Genomic DNA, 18,237 nt, shown 5'->3' with positions numbered 1-18,237 from the left:
TATGTCGTTTGGAATCCGCATCACCTGACCACTGTCGCGTCCATAACGTTCTTCTGGCAGAAATGGACATCGCACTTACTCTAGATGCCAGGGTGCAAATATCCCTCTGTGCATCTCGCATATATAGTAATGCATCCTTTAAATGCTCTATAGTTAATAATATACTGTCCCTATCCAGGGTATCAATATTTTCAGTCAGGGAATCCGACCAAGCCACTCCAGCGCTGCACATCCAGGCTGAGGCGATCGCTGGTCGCAGTATAACACCGGTATGTGTGTATATACCTTTTAAGATATTTTCCAGCCTTCTATCAGCTGGTTCCTTGAGAGCGGCCGTATCAGGAGACGCCACTTGTTTTGATAAGCGTGTGAGCGCCTTATCTACCCTAGGGGGTGTTTCCCAACGTGCCCTAACCTCTGGCGGGAAAGGGTATAGTGCCAATAATTTATTAGAAATCAGCAGTTTTTTATCGGGGGAAACCCACGCTTTATCACACACCTCATTTAATTCATCTGACTCAGGAAAAACCACTGGTAGTTTTTTCACAGCCCACATAATACCCTTTTTTGTGGTACTTGTAGTGTCAGAAATGTTTAATGCCTCCTTCATTGCCGTGATCATGTAACGTGTGGCCCTACTGGACATTACGTTTGTCTCGTCACCGTCGACACTGGATTCAGTATCCGTGTCAGGGTCTGTGTCGACCATCTGAGGTAACGGGCGTTTTAGCGCCCCTGACGGTGTCTGAGACGCCTGAACAGGCACTAATTGATTTGTCGGCTGTCTCATGTCGTCAACAGTTTTTTGCAAAGTGCTGACATTGTCACGTAATTCTTTAATTACTACCATCCAGTCAGGTGTCGACTCCCTAGGGGGTGACATCACTAACACAGGCAATTGCTCTGCTTCCACATCATTTTCCTCCTCATACATGTCGACACAATCGTACCGACACCCAGCACACACACAGGGAATGCTCTGATAGAGGACAGGACCCCACTAGCCCTTTGGGGAGACAGAGGGAGAGTTTGCCAGCACACACCAGAGCGCTATATATATACAGGGATAACCTTATATAAGTGTTACTCCCTGTTATAGCTGCTGTATTTATATATTAGCTGCCAATAGTGCCCCCCTCTCTGTTTTACCCTGTTTCTGTAGTGCAGGACTGCAGGGGAGAGTCAGGGAGCCGTCCTTCCAGCGGAGCTGTGAAAGAAAATGGCGCTTGTGTGCTGAGGAGAAAGGCTCCGCCCCCTTCACGGCGGCCTTTTCTCCCGCTTTTTTCAGGAAACTGGCAGGGGATAAATGCATCCATATAGCCCAGGAGCTATATGTGATGCATTTTTTTTAGCCATATAAGGTTTTTATATCGTTTTTATTGCGTCTCAGGGCGCTCACCCCCAGCGCCCTGCACCCTCAGTGACGGGAGTGTGAAGTGTGCTGAGAGCAATGGCGCACAGCTGCAGTGCTGTGCGCTACCTTATTTGAAGACAGGAACGTCTTCTGCCGCCGCTTTCTCCGGACCTCTTCGCTCTTCTGGCTCTGTAAGGGGGCCAGCGGCGCGGCTCCGGGACCCATCCAGGCTGAACCTGTGATCGCCCCTCTGGAGCTAATGTCCAGTAGCCAAGAAGCCCAATCCACTCTGCAGTCAGGTGAGTTCGCTTCTTCTCCCCTTAGTCCCACGATGCAGTGAGCCTGTTGCCAGCAGGACTCACTGAAAATAAAAAACCTATTTAAACTTTTACTTCTAAGCAGCTCAGGAGAGCCACCTAGCTTGCACCCTTCTCGTTCGGGCACAAAAATCTAACTGAGGCTTGGAGGAGGGTCATAGGGGGAGGAGCCAGTGCACACCAGCTAGTCTAAAGCTTTTACTTTTTGTGCCCAGTCTCCTGCGGAGCCACTATTCCCCATGGTCCTTACGGAGTTCCCAGCATCCACTAGGACGTCAGAGAAATATATATATATATATATAATTGTTATTAACAAGGGACCGCAATGCCCAGCACACCATGCAGATAATGCACAGAGGAAACATCTATACATCCAGGGCCGGCGCTATCACTAGGCAGCTTTAGGCAGCTGCCTATGAGCGCCGGCCACTGGAGGGCGGCAGAACACACTGATGAGAAAATGCTGTCTCTACAAATCTGTCGCCCCCCACCTCCATGATAGCGCCTCACATATTCACTTGAGGGCTCAGGCATGTTGCCTGCACCCTTACCACCCCCCCACCCCCAGGGCCAGGGCACTTTTATTTTCCCTTTGCAGCCACATGCTGCAGTGTGCTCATACAGAAGCCGACGCTCTGCTGAGTTTGCTTCCTGCATGGACAGGAACAGGAAGTCACTTGGTGCACATGTGACTGTGAGAGAGGAGAGGAGAGGAGCCTTCAGATGTGAGGAGCAGCAGCCCAGCAGGTCTATCAGAAAGCCATACCATACGGGGGAGCACAGACTCAGGTACATTCTGCTGCTAATGAGGGAAACTGGTAATTTTAGTGTGTGCAGGGGGGGGGGGGGGGGGGGTGTTGTATATTAGTGTGTGCAGGGGAGGAGGGGTGGTATATTAGTGTGTGCAGGGGAGGAGGGGTGGTATATTAGTGTGTGCAGGGGGGGTATATTAGTGTGTGCTGGGGAGGGGGGTGGTATATTAGTGTGTGCAGGGGGGGTATATTAGTGTGTGCAGGGGAGGAGGGGTGGTATATTAGTGTGCAGGGGGGGTATATTAGTGTGTGCTGGGGAGGGGGGTGGTATATTAGTGTGTGCAGGGGGGGTATATTAGTGTGTGCAGGGGAGGGGGGTGGTATATTAGTGTGTGCAGGGGGGTATATTAGTGTGTGCAGGGGAGGGGGGTGGTATATTAGTGTGTGCAGGGGGGGTATATTAGTGTGTGCAGGGGAGGGGGGTGGTATATTAGTGTGTGCAGGGGGGTATATTAGTGTGTGCAGGGGAGGGGGTGGTATATTAGTGTGTGCAGGGGGGGTATATTAGTGTGTGCTGGGGAGGGGGGTATATTAATGTGTGCAGGGGGGGTTGTATATTAGTGTGTGCAGGGTAGGGGGTGGTGGTATATTAATGTGTGCAGGTGAGGGGGTGGTGGTATATTAATGTGTTCAGGGGAGGGGGGGGTGGTATATTAGTGAGTGCAGGGGAGGGGGGGTGGTATATTAGTGTGTGCAGGGGAGTATATTAGTGTGTGCATGGGAGGGGTGGTGGTATATTAGTGTGTGCATGGGAGGGGTGGTGGTATATTAGTGTGTGCAGCGGAGGGGGGTATATTAGTGTGTGCAGCGGAGGGGGGTATATTAATGTGTGCAGCGGAGGGGGGGTGGTATATTAGTGTGTGCAGCGGAGGGGGGGTGGTATATTAGTGTGTGCAGCGGAGGGGGGTGGTATATTAGTGTGTGCAGCGGAGGGGGGGGTATATTAGTGTGTGCAGCGGAGGGGGGGTGGTATATTAGTGTGTGCAGCGGAGGGGGTGGTGGTATATTAGTGTGTGCAGCGGAGGGGGTGGTGGTATATTAGTGTGTGCAGCGGAGGGGGTGGTGGTATATTAGTGTGTGCAGCGGAGGAGGTGGTGGTATATTAGTGTGTGCAGCGGAGGGGGGGTATATTAATGTGTGCAGGGGAGGGGGGGTATATTAGTGTGTGCAGGGGAGGTGGGGTGGTATATTAGTGTGTGCAGGGGGGTATATTAATGTGTGCAGGGGAGGTGGGGTGGTATATTAGTGTGTGCAGGGGGGTATATTAATGTGTGCAGGGGAGGGGGGGGTATATTAATGTGTGCAGGGGAGGGGGGTGGTATGGTGGTATATTAATGTATGCAGGGGAGGGGGTGGTGGTATATTAATGTGTGCAGGGGAGGGGGGGACGGTATATTAAAAATTTGTATGGGGGAGTGGCATATTAATGTGTTTTTGTTTTTTAATTAATGCAGTTTCCCACTGCCTATCACCCACTGCCTCTCCCCGCCCGTCACCTCTCTCCTGAGACCCTCTCCCTATCACTCACTGACTCTTATACCGCTTTTAGACCAACAGCGCGGGTCGCAGCCGGGAGCCTGACACGGGTGCTACCCGGCTGCGCCCTGCGTCAGCTCCCTTTCCCACTGCACTCGCCAACCCGGCATATTGCCAGTGACGCGGCGGGGGTGGCACTTGGAGATCACATGATCTCCAAGCGCCGCCGGCACATTCACTGTACACTGCAAAGTTTGCCGAGTTGAACACGTGTTCAACCCTGCAAACCACCCGAGTTGGAATACCGGGTCACTCGACCCGGATTATTCCAACTCGAACCTTTTACACCAGCCAGCAACACGGGTTATGCACCTTCAAGTGCAATAATCCGTGTTATATGCTGGCGGTGTAAAAGGGGTATTGCCCTCACTCCGTCACCTCTCTTCTATTACACTCTTCCTGTTGTTCACCATTTCCCCATCACCTCTCTCGCTTGTTACCCAGTGACTCTCACCCTCTGTTTTCACCCTCTGCTTGTCACCTTCCTCCACTCACTGGTTACTGCCTGTCCCTAGCTTCACTCTCTACCCTTCTCCCACTGCCTCTCCCTGCTGTTACCCTTTTCCCGTCCGCTCTCTCTCCTGTCACCCTCTCCCTGTCACCTACTGACTTTTCTGTCACCCACCGTCTCTAACACTCACCCGATCACCCTCTCTCTTTTCACATTTCTGTGGGGTCTATTCATGAAGCAGTGAAAAGTGTGGAGAAGTAAGTCAGTGAAGAAGTTGCCCATGGCAACCAATCAGCTTATATAATTGTATAGAATACACTTTATAAATGTTACCTCAACACTGATTGGTTGCCATAGGCAACTTCTCCACTGTTTACACTGCATCATGAATAGACCCACATCCTTCTCCTCCCCCCCCCCCCCCCCCCCCCCACACACACACACACACACCTTGCGATTTCAGTCTCAGGCGTGTTTTTGACCACCACCCCTTTAGCGATTGCAGACTCCCGCATGTTGCCCGCTAGCCCCCACCCCCACAATTGCAGACTCCTGCATGTACGGCATCCACCACGTACCACTATGTAAGCATGCAGGGGGGGGAGCAGGCTAAAGTTTTGCCTAGGGCAGGCATGTCCAAACTGCGGCCCTCCAGCTGTTGAGAGACTACATATCCCAGCATGCCCTGACACAGTTTTGCTGTCAGAGAATGCTAAAGCTGTGTCAGAGCATGCTGGGATGTGTAGTTTCTCAACAGCTGGAGGGCCGCAGTTTGGACATGCCTGGCCTAGGGTGTCAAGAAACCTTGCACCGGCCCTGTATACATCCATTCCATTATCTGCTGATGGTACATCTCCAGCCTAGCAGACGGGCAGTGAGGACAGATTGCACCTTCCCTATGAAATGCAGATGAGGCGTCTCCTGTGTCCCTGTGATGTAGGTGTGAGGAAGAGAATCCTGTACACTGTGGAAGTCAGATGCTGATCCTATTACTGCTCAGACCACACAGATAACACACCTGACTGACACCTTACAATGTAAAGGTGATGCTACATGAGCTTCCACAGATCTGTACACCTGGGTGCCTGGCTATTTGTATATGTTACATAGACAGACGGCTGCAGGTATTGTATAGATGTGTAATGGGGGGAGGGAATATTCTCACCCCAATATAAATGATGAGGCCTCAGAGCCATGGTCACACAACCAGTCTTGTCCTGGCCTAGCACTAAGACCTACAGTATCTTAGCTGCTGACCATTCACTATTTGCTGGAATATATCTCATCATGGAGAATATGGACCATAAGTAAGTTGTACTGTATTTATCTCTCTGTCTGATTCATTGTACCCATCTAAATTGCTTGTTTATACTAATCCATGTTTGCCTGTAGAGTAGAGGTGCAATGCTCTGCTAGTGTGTTACCTTACAGATGAGTAAACATACAAAGTTTTGCTAGTTTGTAACAGATTGCAACATTGTGCTAGTTTGTAATAGCAGAGTTGCAATGCTCTGCTAGTATTATAGAGATGAGTAGAGGTGCAATGCTCTGCTAGTGGGTTAGAGATAAGTAGAGGCACAATGCTCTGCTAGTTTGTAATAGGGGTTCAATGCTATGTTAGCTTTCAACAGTAGAGGTTCAAAGCTCTGCTAGTGTGATAGAGTAGAAGTGCAATGCTCTGCTACTGTGTTAGAGCTGAGTAGAGGTGCAATGCTCTGCTACTGTGTTAGAGCTGAGTAGAGGTGCAATGCTCTGCTACTGTGTTAGAGCTGAGTAGAGGTGCAATGCTCTGCTACTGTGTTAAAGCTGAGTAGAGGTGCAATGCTCTGCTACTGTGTTAGAGCTGAGTAGAGGTGCAATGCTCTGCTACTGTGTTAGTGATGAGTAGAGGTGCAATGCTCTGCTACTGTGCTAGAGATAAGTAGAGGTACAATGCTCTGCTACTGTGCTAGAGATGAGTAGAGGTGCAATGCTCTGCTAGTGTGTTAGGCTAGAGGTGCAATACTCTGCTTGTTTGTAATAGTGGAGGTACAATACTCTGCTAATGATACAGTAGAGGTGCAATGCTCTGAGACTGTGTTAGAGATGAGCAGAGGTGTAATACTCTGCTAGATTGTTAGAGATAAGTAGAGGCAGTGCTTAAAGTGATCCTAGAGAAGAGGTGGACCCCACCCTCCCCCCCACCAGCGCCTGTGCAAAAAAAAGGGCAAAAAAAATTACGTCACGCAGTAGCACAATCTTATTCACATTAAACCACATAGTAGTGTCCCTTATTCATATGACACACATTAGTGCCCCTTATACACAAAGCCCACAGTAGTAGTGGCCCTTATACAATGCCCATTGTAGTGGTAGTGCCCCTTATGTAGAGCCCATAGTACTGGTGCCCCTTATGCAGTGCCCCCAGTAGTAATGCCCCTTATGAACAATAATGCCCCAAGTATTGCCCCAGTAGTAATGCTCCCCAGTAATTATGCCTCCAGTAAATGTGCCCCCATGCCCCCTGTATTTTTGCCCCCCAGTAGATAGGCCCCCATGCCCCCTGTATTGTTGCCCCCAGTAGATAGGCCCCCATGTAGTACTGCCCCCTGTAGATATGCCATGTAGTAATGCCCCCAGTAGTTATGCCTCCTGTATTTATGCCCCCATGTCCACAGTAGTTATGCCCCCTGTAGATTTTCCCCCAGTACTAATCCACCCTATAGATATGCCCATGTAGTTATGCCCCAAGTAGAAATGCCCCCTGTATTTATGCCCCCATGCCCCTAGTAGTTATGCCCCCTAATAATATTGCCCCCTGTATTTATGCCCCCATGTAGTATTGCCCCATGTAGTTAAACTCCCTATAGCTATGCCCCTCAAGTAGTTATACCCTAGGTAGATATGCCCCCTGTATTTTTGCCCCAGTAGATATGCCCCCATGTAGTATTGCCCCCTGTAGATATGCCATGAAATATTGCCCCCAGTAGTTATGTCCCCTGTATTTAGATATTACCCCAGTAGCTATTCCCCCTGTAGATATACCACATGTTTTTATGCCCCCATGTAGTATTGCCCCCCTATAGATATGCCCCCAGTAGTTATGCCCCCTGTATTTTTGACCCCCGTAGATATGCCATGTATATTGCCCCCAATAGATATGCCTCCAGTAGTTATGCCCCCAGTAGCTATTCCTCCTGTAGTTATACCCCCTATAGATATGCCCCATGTAGTATTGCCCCCATGTAGTTATGCCCCCAGTAGATATTACCCCAGTACTATTCCACCCTTTAGATATGCCCCCAGTAGAAATGCACCCTGTAGTCATGCCCACTGTATTTATGCCCCCAGTAGATATGCCCCCAGTAGATATGCCTCCTGTAGATATGCCCCATTAGTATTGCCCCAGTAGATATGCCCTTTGTAGAAATACCCCCTGTAGTTATGCCTCCAGTAGTTATGCCCCATAAGTTTTGCCCGAGTAGATATGCCTCCAGTAGTTATGCCCCCGTATTTATGCCCCCATTCCCCCAGTAGATATGCCCCCATGTAGTATTGCCCCCATGTAGTTATTACCCCAGTAGATATGCCTCTATGTAGTATTTCCCCCTGTGGATATGCCATGTAGATATGCCCCTATGTAGTATTGCCCCCTATAGATATGCCCCATGTAGTATTGCCCCCCAGTAGATATGCCCCAGTAGTATTCCACCATATAGATATGCCCCCAGTAGAAATGCCCCCTGTAGTCATGCCCACTGTATTTATGCCCCCATGCCCCTAGTAGATATGCCCCCAGTAGATATGCCTCCTGTAGATATGCCCCATTATTATTGCCCCCAGTAGATATGCCTCCTGTAGATATGACCCATTATTATTGCCCCCAGTAGATATGCCCTTTGTAGAAATACCCCCTGTAGTTATGCCCCATAATAGTTTTGCCCCAGTAAATGCCTCCAGTAGTTATGCCCCCTGTATATATGCACCCATGCCCCCAGTAGCTATTCCCCCTGTAGATATGCCACCAGTAGATATGCCACCAGTAGATATGCCCCCATGTAGTATTGCCCCCATGTAGTTATTCCCCCAGTAGATATGCCCCCATGTAGTATTGCCCCCTGTAGATATGCCATGTAGTTATGCCCCTGTGTAGTTATGTCCCCAGTAGCAGTTATGTCCCCAGTAGATATTCCCCCAGTGGCTTCCTTTTTCGGCATCACATATGTGATGTCATGCTGTCACTGCTGCTGTAGTTAAGAAGAACCATGTGCATCTTAAAGACAATTTGATAGGGGGCTAGAGAAGAGTAATATTGTGCTACTTTGTGGTGTTGAATTGGGGGCATTGTTGTGTGACCACGCTGCTTCTTTGTGAAATCAATGTCCCTTTTTAAAGTATGGGAAGTAGGGCTCTAATTTATAGTTTGTAGGGATGTGCCAAAACACTAGCACTGGCCCTGGCTCCGCTTAATATGAAGGTGGGTAAAGTGGTGGGATAAATGAGTTCCACCACCTCTCCAGGACCACTGTAAGCCCTGGACCCCAGTAGTTATGCCCCCAGTAGATATGCCGCCTCTAGTAGTGCCGCACACACACAGGAAATAGAAACCCAACACAATATACTCACCTAGCCCCACTCCTGCATCCGACCACTGCCCTCCGTCTCGCCGCCTGCTCTTCAGAACTATGGGAGAGATGTCATGACGTCTCTCCCATAGCACACTGCCAGAGCCAGCTGCTGCTGTGGGGAAGGAGCAGTTGCCCGCTGGCATCAAAACATCAGCGGGCACCTGGCATCTCCCTGCGCGCCATCTAACATCCAGGGTTAGGTGAGCGGGAGGACACGGAACTGGTTCTGTCTGCAAATTTGATGGAACGCAGTTCCGCCCCGTGCCGGCTCACTTTAACCTCTGAGTAGAGGTGCAATGCTCTACTACTGTGAGAGACTAGAGGTGCAATGCTCTGCTTGTTTGTAACAGTAGAGGTGTAATGCTCTGCTAGTGTGATATAGTCGAAGGGCAGTGCTCTGCTAATGTGTTAGAGATGAGCAGAGGTGCAATGCTCTGCTAGTGTGTTACACTAGAGGCGCGATGTGACCCTGCATAGAGTACATCAAACATCTTTCATTTCATGATGGAGAATATGGAAAATAAATATGTTGTGCCTCGTTTATCTCTACGGTGGGAATTCAGTTGTGGGTGAATTGGCATTGGAGTTTCAGGGGTGGGGAACCTTTGGCCCTCCAGCTGCTGTTGAACTACACATCCCAGCATGCCCTGCAACAGTTTTAGCATGACCAAATACCAAAACTGTAGCAGGGCATGCTGGGATATGTAGGTCAACAATAGCTGGAGGACCAAAGGTTCTCCACCCCTGGTAAATGATGGCCATAGAAGCTCGATACGCTCCATTCTCCTTGACTGATTGGCACTCCATTTGCCTAAAAGTGCTTGCTATACTCTATGGGGTAGCGAACACTATTGAGTGAGATCCCCACCGCTATAAAGAGCTTTTCACCCGCAATTGAATTCCCACTATGTCTATCTTTTATGTTTGCTTTGCAGTGTAGATTAGTAATATTTGTTACTATGTATTTCCACTAATATGTTCCTGTCTTGTGTTGGTAGTTCTTACAGAGCCCCACTGGTGTGCAAATTCTGTGAAACACTCAGCACACACTTATCTCACCATCTGCGGCGAGTGTGCCAGAAGAAGGCAGATCGCAGGCAAATCCGTCTTTGGGTGGAAGAAGCTCGCACCAACATGGAGAAGTTCGTTGAGAATCTCAGCATATTCAATTATGACCACCCTGCCTTAAACCATTTAAACTCTGTGGAAAAGGATGCGTTTGTGCACATTTTGGAGGAATATGGGCCCTCATTCCGAGTTGTTCGCTCGGTATTTTTCATCGCATCGCAGTGAGAATTCTCTTAGTGCGCATGCGTAATGTTCGCACTGCGCATGCGTCAAGTAACTTTACTAAGAAGAAAGTAATTTTACTCACGGCTTTTTCGTCGCTCCGGAGAACGCATTGTGATTGACAGGAAATGGGTGTTACTGGGCGGATGTACGGCGTTTTAGGGGCGTGTGGCAGGAAACGCTACCGTTTCCGGAAAAAACGCAGGCGTGTCTGGAGAAACGGTGGGAGTGCTTGGGCGAACGCTGGGTGTGTTTATGACGTCAGCCGGGACCGAAAAGCACTGAATTGATCGCACAGGCAGAGTAAGTCTGGAGTTACTCAGAAACTGCTAACTCGGTTTTGATCGCAATATTGCGAATACATCGGTCGCACATTTAAGATGTTTAGATTCACTCCCAGTAGGCGGCGGCTTAGCGTGTGTAACTCTGCTATAATCGCCTTGCGAGCGAACAACTCGGAATGAGGGCCATGGTGTATTTGTGAAAGGGAAACCCTCACAGAGAGCAGGGTATGTATACATTGTATGGGTTATCCCAAGTGCTATTTTTGTAGAAAAATAGTTTCAGGAACTCCCATGGCTGGGCAGTGGTGGGTGGAGCTGTGGGTAATGTGGGAGGAGCTACAATGGTGGACCTTTGCAAGAATAAAGAATTTGCACACACAAAGGGGTGTGGCCTCGCTGTAAGGGGTGTGGCTTCGCTGCAAGGGGCATGGCCTTGCAGGAAAAGACTGCCTTATACCATAGTTTTGCAGCGTGAGATGCCAGGTGTCAGTGAGCCACCAGGTCCCGTATAACTTCTGCTAGCACTGAGTGGGGTAAATTTACTAAGATGGGAGTTTTTTTATTTTTTTTAGAACTGGTGATGTTGCCCATAGCAACCAATCAGATTCTTTTTAATATTTATCTAGCTGCTTCTAGAATAATAATAAATAGAATCTGATTGGTTGATATGGAGAACATCACCAGTTCTGAAAAAAACTCCCACCTTAGTAAATTTACCCCAGTGCCTTTTTCGATGAAAATGTATCTTTTTTTGTATTGCAAGTATATGCGACACTTGTGTGTATTGTGTGTGACGAGTTTGTATATGGGGCAGAACACAACTTGTATTGGGAAACAACTGTGGCTGCTACATTGTAGCACTTTGTTTCAGAGACTCATACCCCTTTCACACTGCCAATGCCGGATCCCACCCGGGAATTGGAAACGGGTCCTTCCCGGGTGGGAACCGGCCTTGGACGCTGCTGCTGGCTTCTCCGACCCGGCAATATGCCGGGCGGGTTGCCATAGCAGCGGGGGGTGGAGGCGGTGCTGGGAGATGGGATTATCTCCGCGCCACCTCTCCCTGTTGTAGTAAATGGGTCCCAGGTCGCATCGACCCGGGAGCCCGTTTATGCAGCCACTGATCCGTTATTCAACCCGGGTATAACACTGCTTTATTCCCGGGTTGAATTGCTGGGTCAGGCGACCCGCAATTTTGGCTATGCCCCTTTCACACCGCACGATACCGGGTTATTTGTGAGGTGTGAAAGGGGTATCAGCCTCACACAGATAATCCCTCAGCACAGTCTTCTTCTGTGCCACATTGTGTTGGAAATAAGATGTATTTTCTGCAAAAAGAAGTAAAAAAGTTGCCCGATGTTCGGAAATCCTCACGCAAACGGGTGTGAGAAGAGCGGATGTGTGGCGTGACTGCAGCAAAGATGTATGAGAACGTGCAGTAGCTGTAACTTTGGAACATTGAAACGTGCTTTATATTTCCATCTCTCTGATGCCTTAACTTGTCACGTAGAAACATCATTTCTACCAAACATATTTACTTTTCCAATAACGTGAACATGTAACACATAAGATACTGCATCTATTATCTATGAAATAACACTGATAGTTATATACTGTACCTATCAACCCCACTCCCCACTATATATATATATATATATATATATATATATGTATATAAAATAGAGAGAGAGGTGGTGAGGTTCCCTAGGATGGATGTCTTCTCCAATCAAGACTTAGAAAAAACCAGGCGACAACATAAATATATATGAATGGTGGCCACTGATCCAGATTTACCAATGTTTCGACACCAACGGATTATGCCCAGTTATAGAAGAGGCCGGAGCATTAAAGACATGGTTGTTAAAACTGACATGTCTAAGTTAAAAGTAGTACCTGAACATTTCTTAAAACGAAAAAACAGTTGCTTTAAGTGCACGGGATGTACAACGTGCTCGCACATGTCAGTGGGAGATCACATAGTACATCCATGCTCAGGAAAGAAGTTTCCAATAAGATGGCCCCTTACTTGTACCTCCAAGTTTGTTGTTTATGCGATCATCTGCCCATGTGGCAGGTATTATATTGGCAAAACTGAGTGTGCCTTTAAAATCAGGATGGCACAACACAGGTTGGCAATAAGAAATGCCCTTGCATCAGGCAAGGGGGACCAACCTGTGCCCAAACACTTTGTCGAGTATAGACACACGATGGCCACCTTTAAGCATAGGATTATTGATCATGTGCTAGACTCCATGCGGGGAGGCAATAGGGGTAAAAAAAACTTTTGCAGCTAGAATCCATGTGGATTCATAGACTAAATACCTTCAAACCAGCAGGACTCAACGATAGTCTAGGCCTCATCAACTTTATTTAGGTCTTGACCACACAAAAAAATTCCAGCATTAGTGGTCACACACATCGGGTCTTATTATGTGAGTTTAGGTAGACTTGGACAACAGAACTGAGTAAAGGGATTTTAGCTGATACAAGGATAAGTAAATGATGTAGACTAGAAAAGAAAATATTAGCTTGTAGGTGAAAATGAGGCATTTGGGAAACGGGCAGGAGCTTGATCACCATGTGTTTTTTATATCATTATGTCATTATTTACACAGTAAGGTATATTGTTGCTATACACTGAAAAATGTTTTTAGGTTACTGTATTAAGCACTTTACATTTCATTATTCACAAATGTTTTTAGAATATGAGATAGAGTAAGCACTGCTGTTGTTTTTAAGCCGTGTCGTAAGAAGCAGTATTCGCGGCGCTATGTTTACACTGGTAACTATGGTTGTTTCTGTAGACTTCAAGCTGGGTTGCTATGGACGCGCCTCCCGGCGCCGACGCGTCACTTCCGGTGAGACGACGGTGATGTCAATCTGGGGCCCGGGACAGCGCGGCCAGCGACACCGGACAGAGGGGTATGCACTGTAGGAGGGGGTAAGTGGTATTTAAACTCACTGTTGTATGCTTTGCACTTATCCTGACGAAGGGGGAAACCCCGAAACGTTGATTACTGCACCAATACAGTTTGTTGTTATTTCACAAGACTCTGAGTGCCGCCTCATCATTATCGTTTGGTATATATATATATATATATATATATATATATATAGAGTAAAATTATCTACAGGGGCGCCTACTGTGAAAATAACTCTTGTTAATAACCGATTTACCTTAGTATAAACAATTTCTCTATACAACCAAAATAACCATTAATTTCATTTATTTAGAACTTGAGTCTTAAAAGTATTAAATCTTTAAAATTCTTACATCTTTCAATCCATACAGTACATTGACAGATTGCTTTCTTTAGTTGACAGTATGCCTTTTCAAAGCCGTAAGTTTCTGTTAATTTCAGATCTAGCAGCTCGCATATCACCCAACACGTTTCATCAATATTGACTTAATCAGGGGTGTCTTAAAAAAAAGAAAACAGAATATAAAAGTTACAACAATCACAAACATTTAAATGATCGCAGTACTGGCCTATTTTGGGATTTTACTCCATTAGTAGTTCGTAGTATATTATGGACTATTTGACTGACATAGACGTCTCTCAAGGTATGATTTCTCAATTTAACTGATTTACACAATGATTGTCTACAGGACTCTAGAAATGAAAAATGAACAATGAATGAAGATGTGCATAATGAACGAAGATAAGAGGAGGACGATACGATAGAAGCTACATATACATTCATGATGGTTGAATAATAACAATTGTTTCAACATTTAATATAAAAACCACATTTTTACCCTTATGTACTAATATTTCTGGTGCCTTCAATAAAATAAAGTATACATTTGGATACCCTATGTGTGGTTCCTGTCTCAAACATACTGATTGGGCATATTATTCCACTTATTAATTTACATTTTTATATGATGTAACTTAACTTATATATTCACGTTCAAATAACCCTATATATTTTTACATTATTACTAACAGATATTACATTGGTAATTGTTGGCAGTCTGGTGGCCACCAGTGGAACATTTTCATAAATCTTACTAACTTCTCTCTAGTATAGGCTGGTTTTCCCAGATAGGATTGATTTCTCAGAGCCAAATAATTGAATATGTTGTTCCTATTTGTTAAACAGTGTATATTAATGAGTGTCCATTTTATTGTTATTAAGAAATGCCTTAATAAATAATACTTACTTAAACGACTTATGCCCCCTTTGACATTTTGGTATAAGGGTTTTATGAATTTCCAAAGTAGCTACTTGGAACTATCAAAGAGATAAATGGTCTTAATACTTTATGGTGGATCGGTAACAACACGGTCACATTAACAATATGGCAGCCTAAGCAGTCCGTGAGTATACGGAACCCTAGGACGCTCTGTGTTCACACTATCATTGAATAATACCACTGACTATTAATCCGACTGTGTTTTAAGATGCCTCTTCATAACCCACTGGATAGATACATTGGTCTCTAAAGGAGCCCACTGGATAGATACATTGGTCTCTAAAGGAGCCCACGCTGGTGTTACAAAATATCCAGCCACTGAATGTTACATATTAACTTGTCTGGCGCATGGCTTCTACTACAGTGATCTTGTAAAAAAAAAAAAAAAAAACAGATACACTTTATATCATTGGAAGGATTTTTATTATATATTAATTATTTTATATTGTGACCATTGGTCAATCTTGTACAGAAATTGTATGTTTTTTAAATGTATGGTAATTCCCTACTCCTCTAAATTAAAAACAATATATATTTGAATTCATTATTGGCCCCATGAGCACCTCCTGTTTTTCCTCTTTTTTTCTTTGCCAAAACATCTGGATTAAGCAACATATTGGTCCATTCATACTAGTCAACATTTTTCCCTATTTCAATATACTATATATTTTTTCCCCTTTCTAGATTTAATCTGACGCCTGTGATAAGTCAGGAAATCCGTCGTATCACGGAATCCTCTCTGCCATCTAGGTGTGCAGCTGACGTGGTGAGGAACATTGCAAGGTATATGGGACACTCGGAAACCACCGCGCAGAGGCGCTACAGAACAATCTGGTGATGGAATCTAGGATGGTAAACAACCTGGGATCTGAGTCTGGTCTATTCATTACTGTGTGGGGCATTATCTAGTGTCCTGGTCTAGTCATTACTTTACATAGTTAAATAGTTGATAGTTACATAGTTGATGAGGTTGAAAAAAGACAAAATGTCCATCGAGTTCAACCTGTCTTATAAAATTTTATATAATTTAAATGCTGTATCCTTGGGTATTTCTTTCAGTTAGGAATTTATCTAATCCATTTTTAAATTTACTGACTGAGTCCACCATTACTACTTTCTCTGGCAGAGAATTCCAAATCCTTTCTGCTCTTACTGTGAAGAACCATTTCCTCCGTTGTGTATGACATTTTTTCTTTTCTAACCTTGTGTCCTGTGTAGCGTTTTTTTTAATAAACAGATCGTCTGATAAATCCTTATATTGTCCCTTTATGTATTTATAAATATTAATAATGTCCCCTTTCAGACGCCTCTTTTCCAGTGTAAACATATCTAACCTTTTAAGTCTTTCCTCATAATCCAGTGCCTCTAACCCCTTGTCCAGTTTGGCGGATCGCCTCTGAACCCTTTCTAGTTCCAGATATCTTTTTTTATAGTGAGGTGCTCAGAACTGTACACAATATTCCAGAGTGTATATTTACTAAGATTCATAATTGTCGGGATTTGGTGGGAGATTAAACACGAATGACATCGGTAGTGTGAATTTGCAACTTTTTGTTTCTTTTAGGTCTATGTTTTACGTCTCATTTACTATGCTGTCGTATTCTGCATTTTTGTTTTTCCGATGTCGATGTCATTCGTAATTCGTAGTAACACTGCTTGACAAAACACAATGAATCCCGGCCGGATCTGTGAGATCCGTGCAGGGCTTTATTGTATATATTATGAGAAGTGAAGAAAGAGTTAAAAAAATTGTGTGGGGTCCCCCCTCCTAAGCATGAAAATTGTGTGGGGTCCCCCCTCCTAAGCATTGTGTGGGGTCCCCCCTCCTTTGAGCCGGTCCTGGTTGTAAAAATACAGGGGAAAATATGACAGGGGTCCCCCCATATTTAAACAACCAGCACCGGGCTCTGCAGCTGGTCCTGGTGCAAAAAATACAGGGGACAAAATATGTAGGGGTCCCCCGTATTTTTAACACCAGCACTGAGCTCCACTAGTCAGAGAGATGATGCCACAGCTGGGGCACACTTTTATATTGGGCCCTGGCATTAAATCCCCAACTAGTCACCCCTGGCCAGGGGGGAAGCCCGAGGCTGTCCACCCCCCCCCCCCCCCCCCCCCATCCGTGGGCAGTGGATGGGAGGCTGATAGCCTTTTGTGTAAAAAAAGAATATTGTGTTTTGTAGCAGAACTACAAGTTCCAGCAAGCATCCCCCACAAGCTGGTACATGGAAAACCACAAGTACCAGCATGCAGAGAAAAAATGGGCCCGCTGGTACCTGTAGTTCTACTACAAAAAAAATACCCAAATAAAAACAATACACAGACACCGTGAAAGTACAACTTTAATGTACATACATGCACACTTACATACATACTTACCTATGTTGACACGGAGCCCCTCGGTCCTCTTTTCCAGTAAAATCCATGGGGTACGTGTAAATAAAATATATACTTACAAACAATCCGGTGTAGATCGGTCCTCTTCTTTCTAGTTGTAATCCACGTACTTGTTAAAATATTAAAACGAATTACCCGAACTGAAAGGGGTCCCATGTTTACACATGCAACCCCTTTCCCCGACTGGCGGGACCCCCAATGACTCCTGTCAAAGAGGGTCCCGCCAGCCAATCAGGGAGCGCCACGTTATGGCACTCTCCTGATTGGCTGTAAGCTCCTGCTCTGTCAATCAGGAGGAGCGCACTGGTTACAATGTAGTGTAGCGGCGCTCCATTATAACCAATGGTGGGAACTTTGCGGTCTGCGGTTAGCCGTGAGTTAATTGGGGTCACCCACAAGAGTCCTTGCTGCGGGAGCTGTAGTTTACTTTCAGTTTCTTCTATGCAGTCGCATGTTGTGCCCGCCCCGGCAGAGCCGGATAAAGAGGGGGCACAGGGAACAAGCTGACTCCTCAGCCTCCCCGCTGCTGCCTTTAATTGTCGCAGCAGCGCTGAGCTAGAAAAGAAGAGTTAGCCGGAAGGGGGCGGGGCTACACGGCACTGTACACAGTGCCAGTCCAGCCAGCAGTATGGGAGACAGAGAGCTCACTATGCAGCAGCAGAAGACCCTAAATAGGGAGTGTGACAAAGGGAAGGGGCACTGTATGTGTGTGTGACTACTATATATGTGTGTCTGTATGCATGTGAGCATGTGTGTGACTGTACATGAATATGTGTGTGTCTACATATATGTGTGCTTGTATGTATACATGTGTGACTATGTATACAGGTGTGTGACTATGTGAGTGAATGTATGCGTGCGTGTATGTGTACAGGTGTGTGATTTTACGTATATGTATCAATGTATGGGTTATTTCCTCTTTTTTTCTTTATCCGCCGTAGCCCAAATAAATGTCTAGCTGTTCTGCTGCTGATATATTATCTGTTTG

General features: G+C 46.0%; 1 long non-coding RNA gene across 1 annotated transcript; it reads left to right on the top strand.

Moving 5' to 3' along the window:
• Window positions 1-2,241: 2,241 nt before the first annotated feature.
• On the top strand, window positions 2,242-14,794 carry LOC135054715 (uncharacterized). Its single transcript, XR_010243554.1, has 4 exons — window positions 2,242-2,460; window positions 10,076-10,219; window positions 13,456-13,592; window positions 14,262-14,794. It is a non-coding gene; the product is annotated as an uncharacterized LOC135054715 (long non-coding RNA).
• The last annotated feature ends 3,443 nt before the right edge of the window (window positions 14,795-18,237 follow it).

This window comes from Pseudophryne corroboree, chromosome 3 (assembly GCF_028390025.1).
Source record: "Pseudophryne corroboree isolate aPseCor3 chromosome 3, aPseCor3.hap2, whole genome shotgun sequence".
NCBI lineage: Eukaryota > Metazoa > Chordata > Amphibia > Anura > Myobatrachidae > Pseudophryne > Pseudophryne corroboree.
Note: the sequence above shows the minus strand (reverse complement) of the source record. Positions and strands in the feature narration are given on the sequence as shown.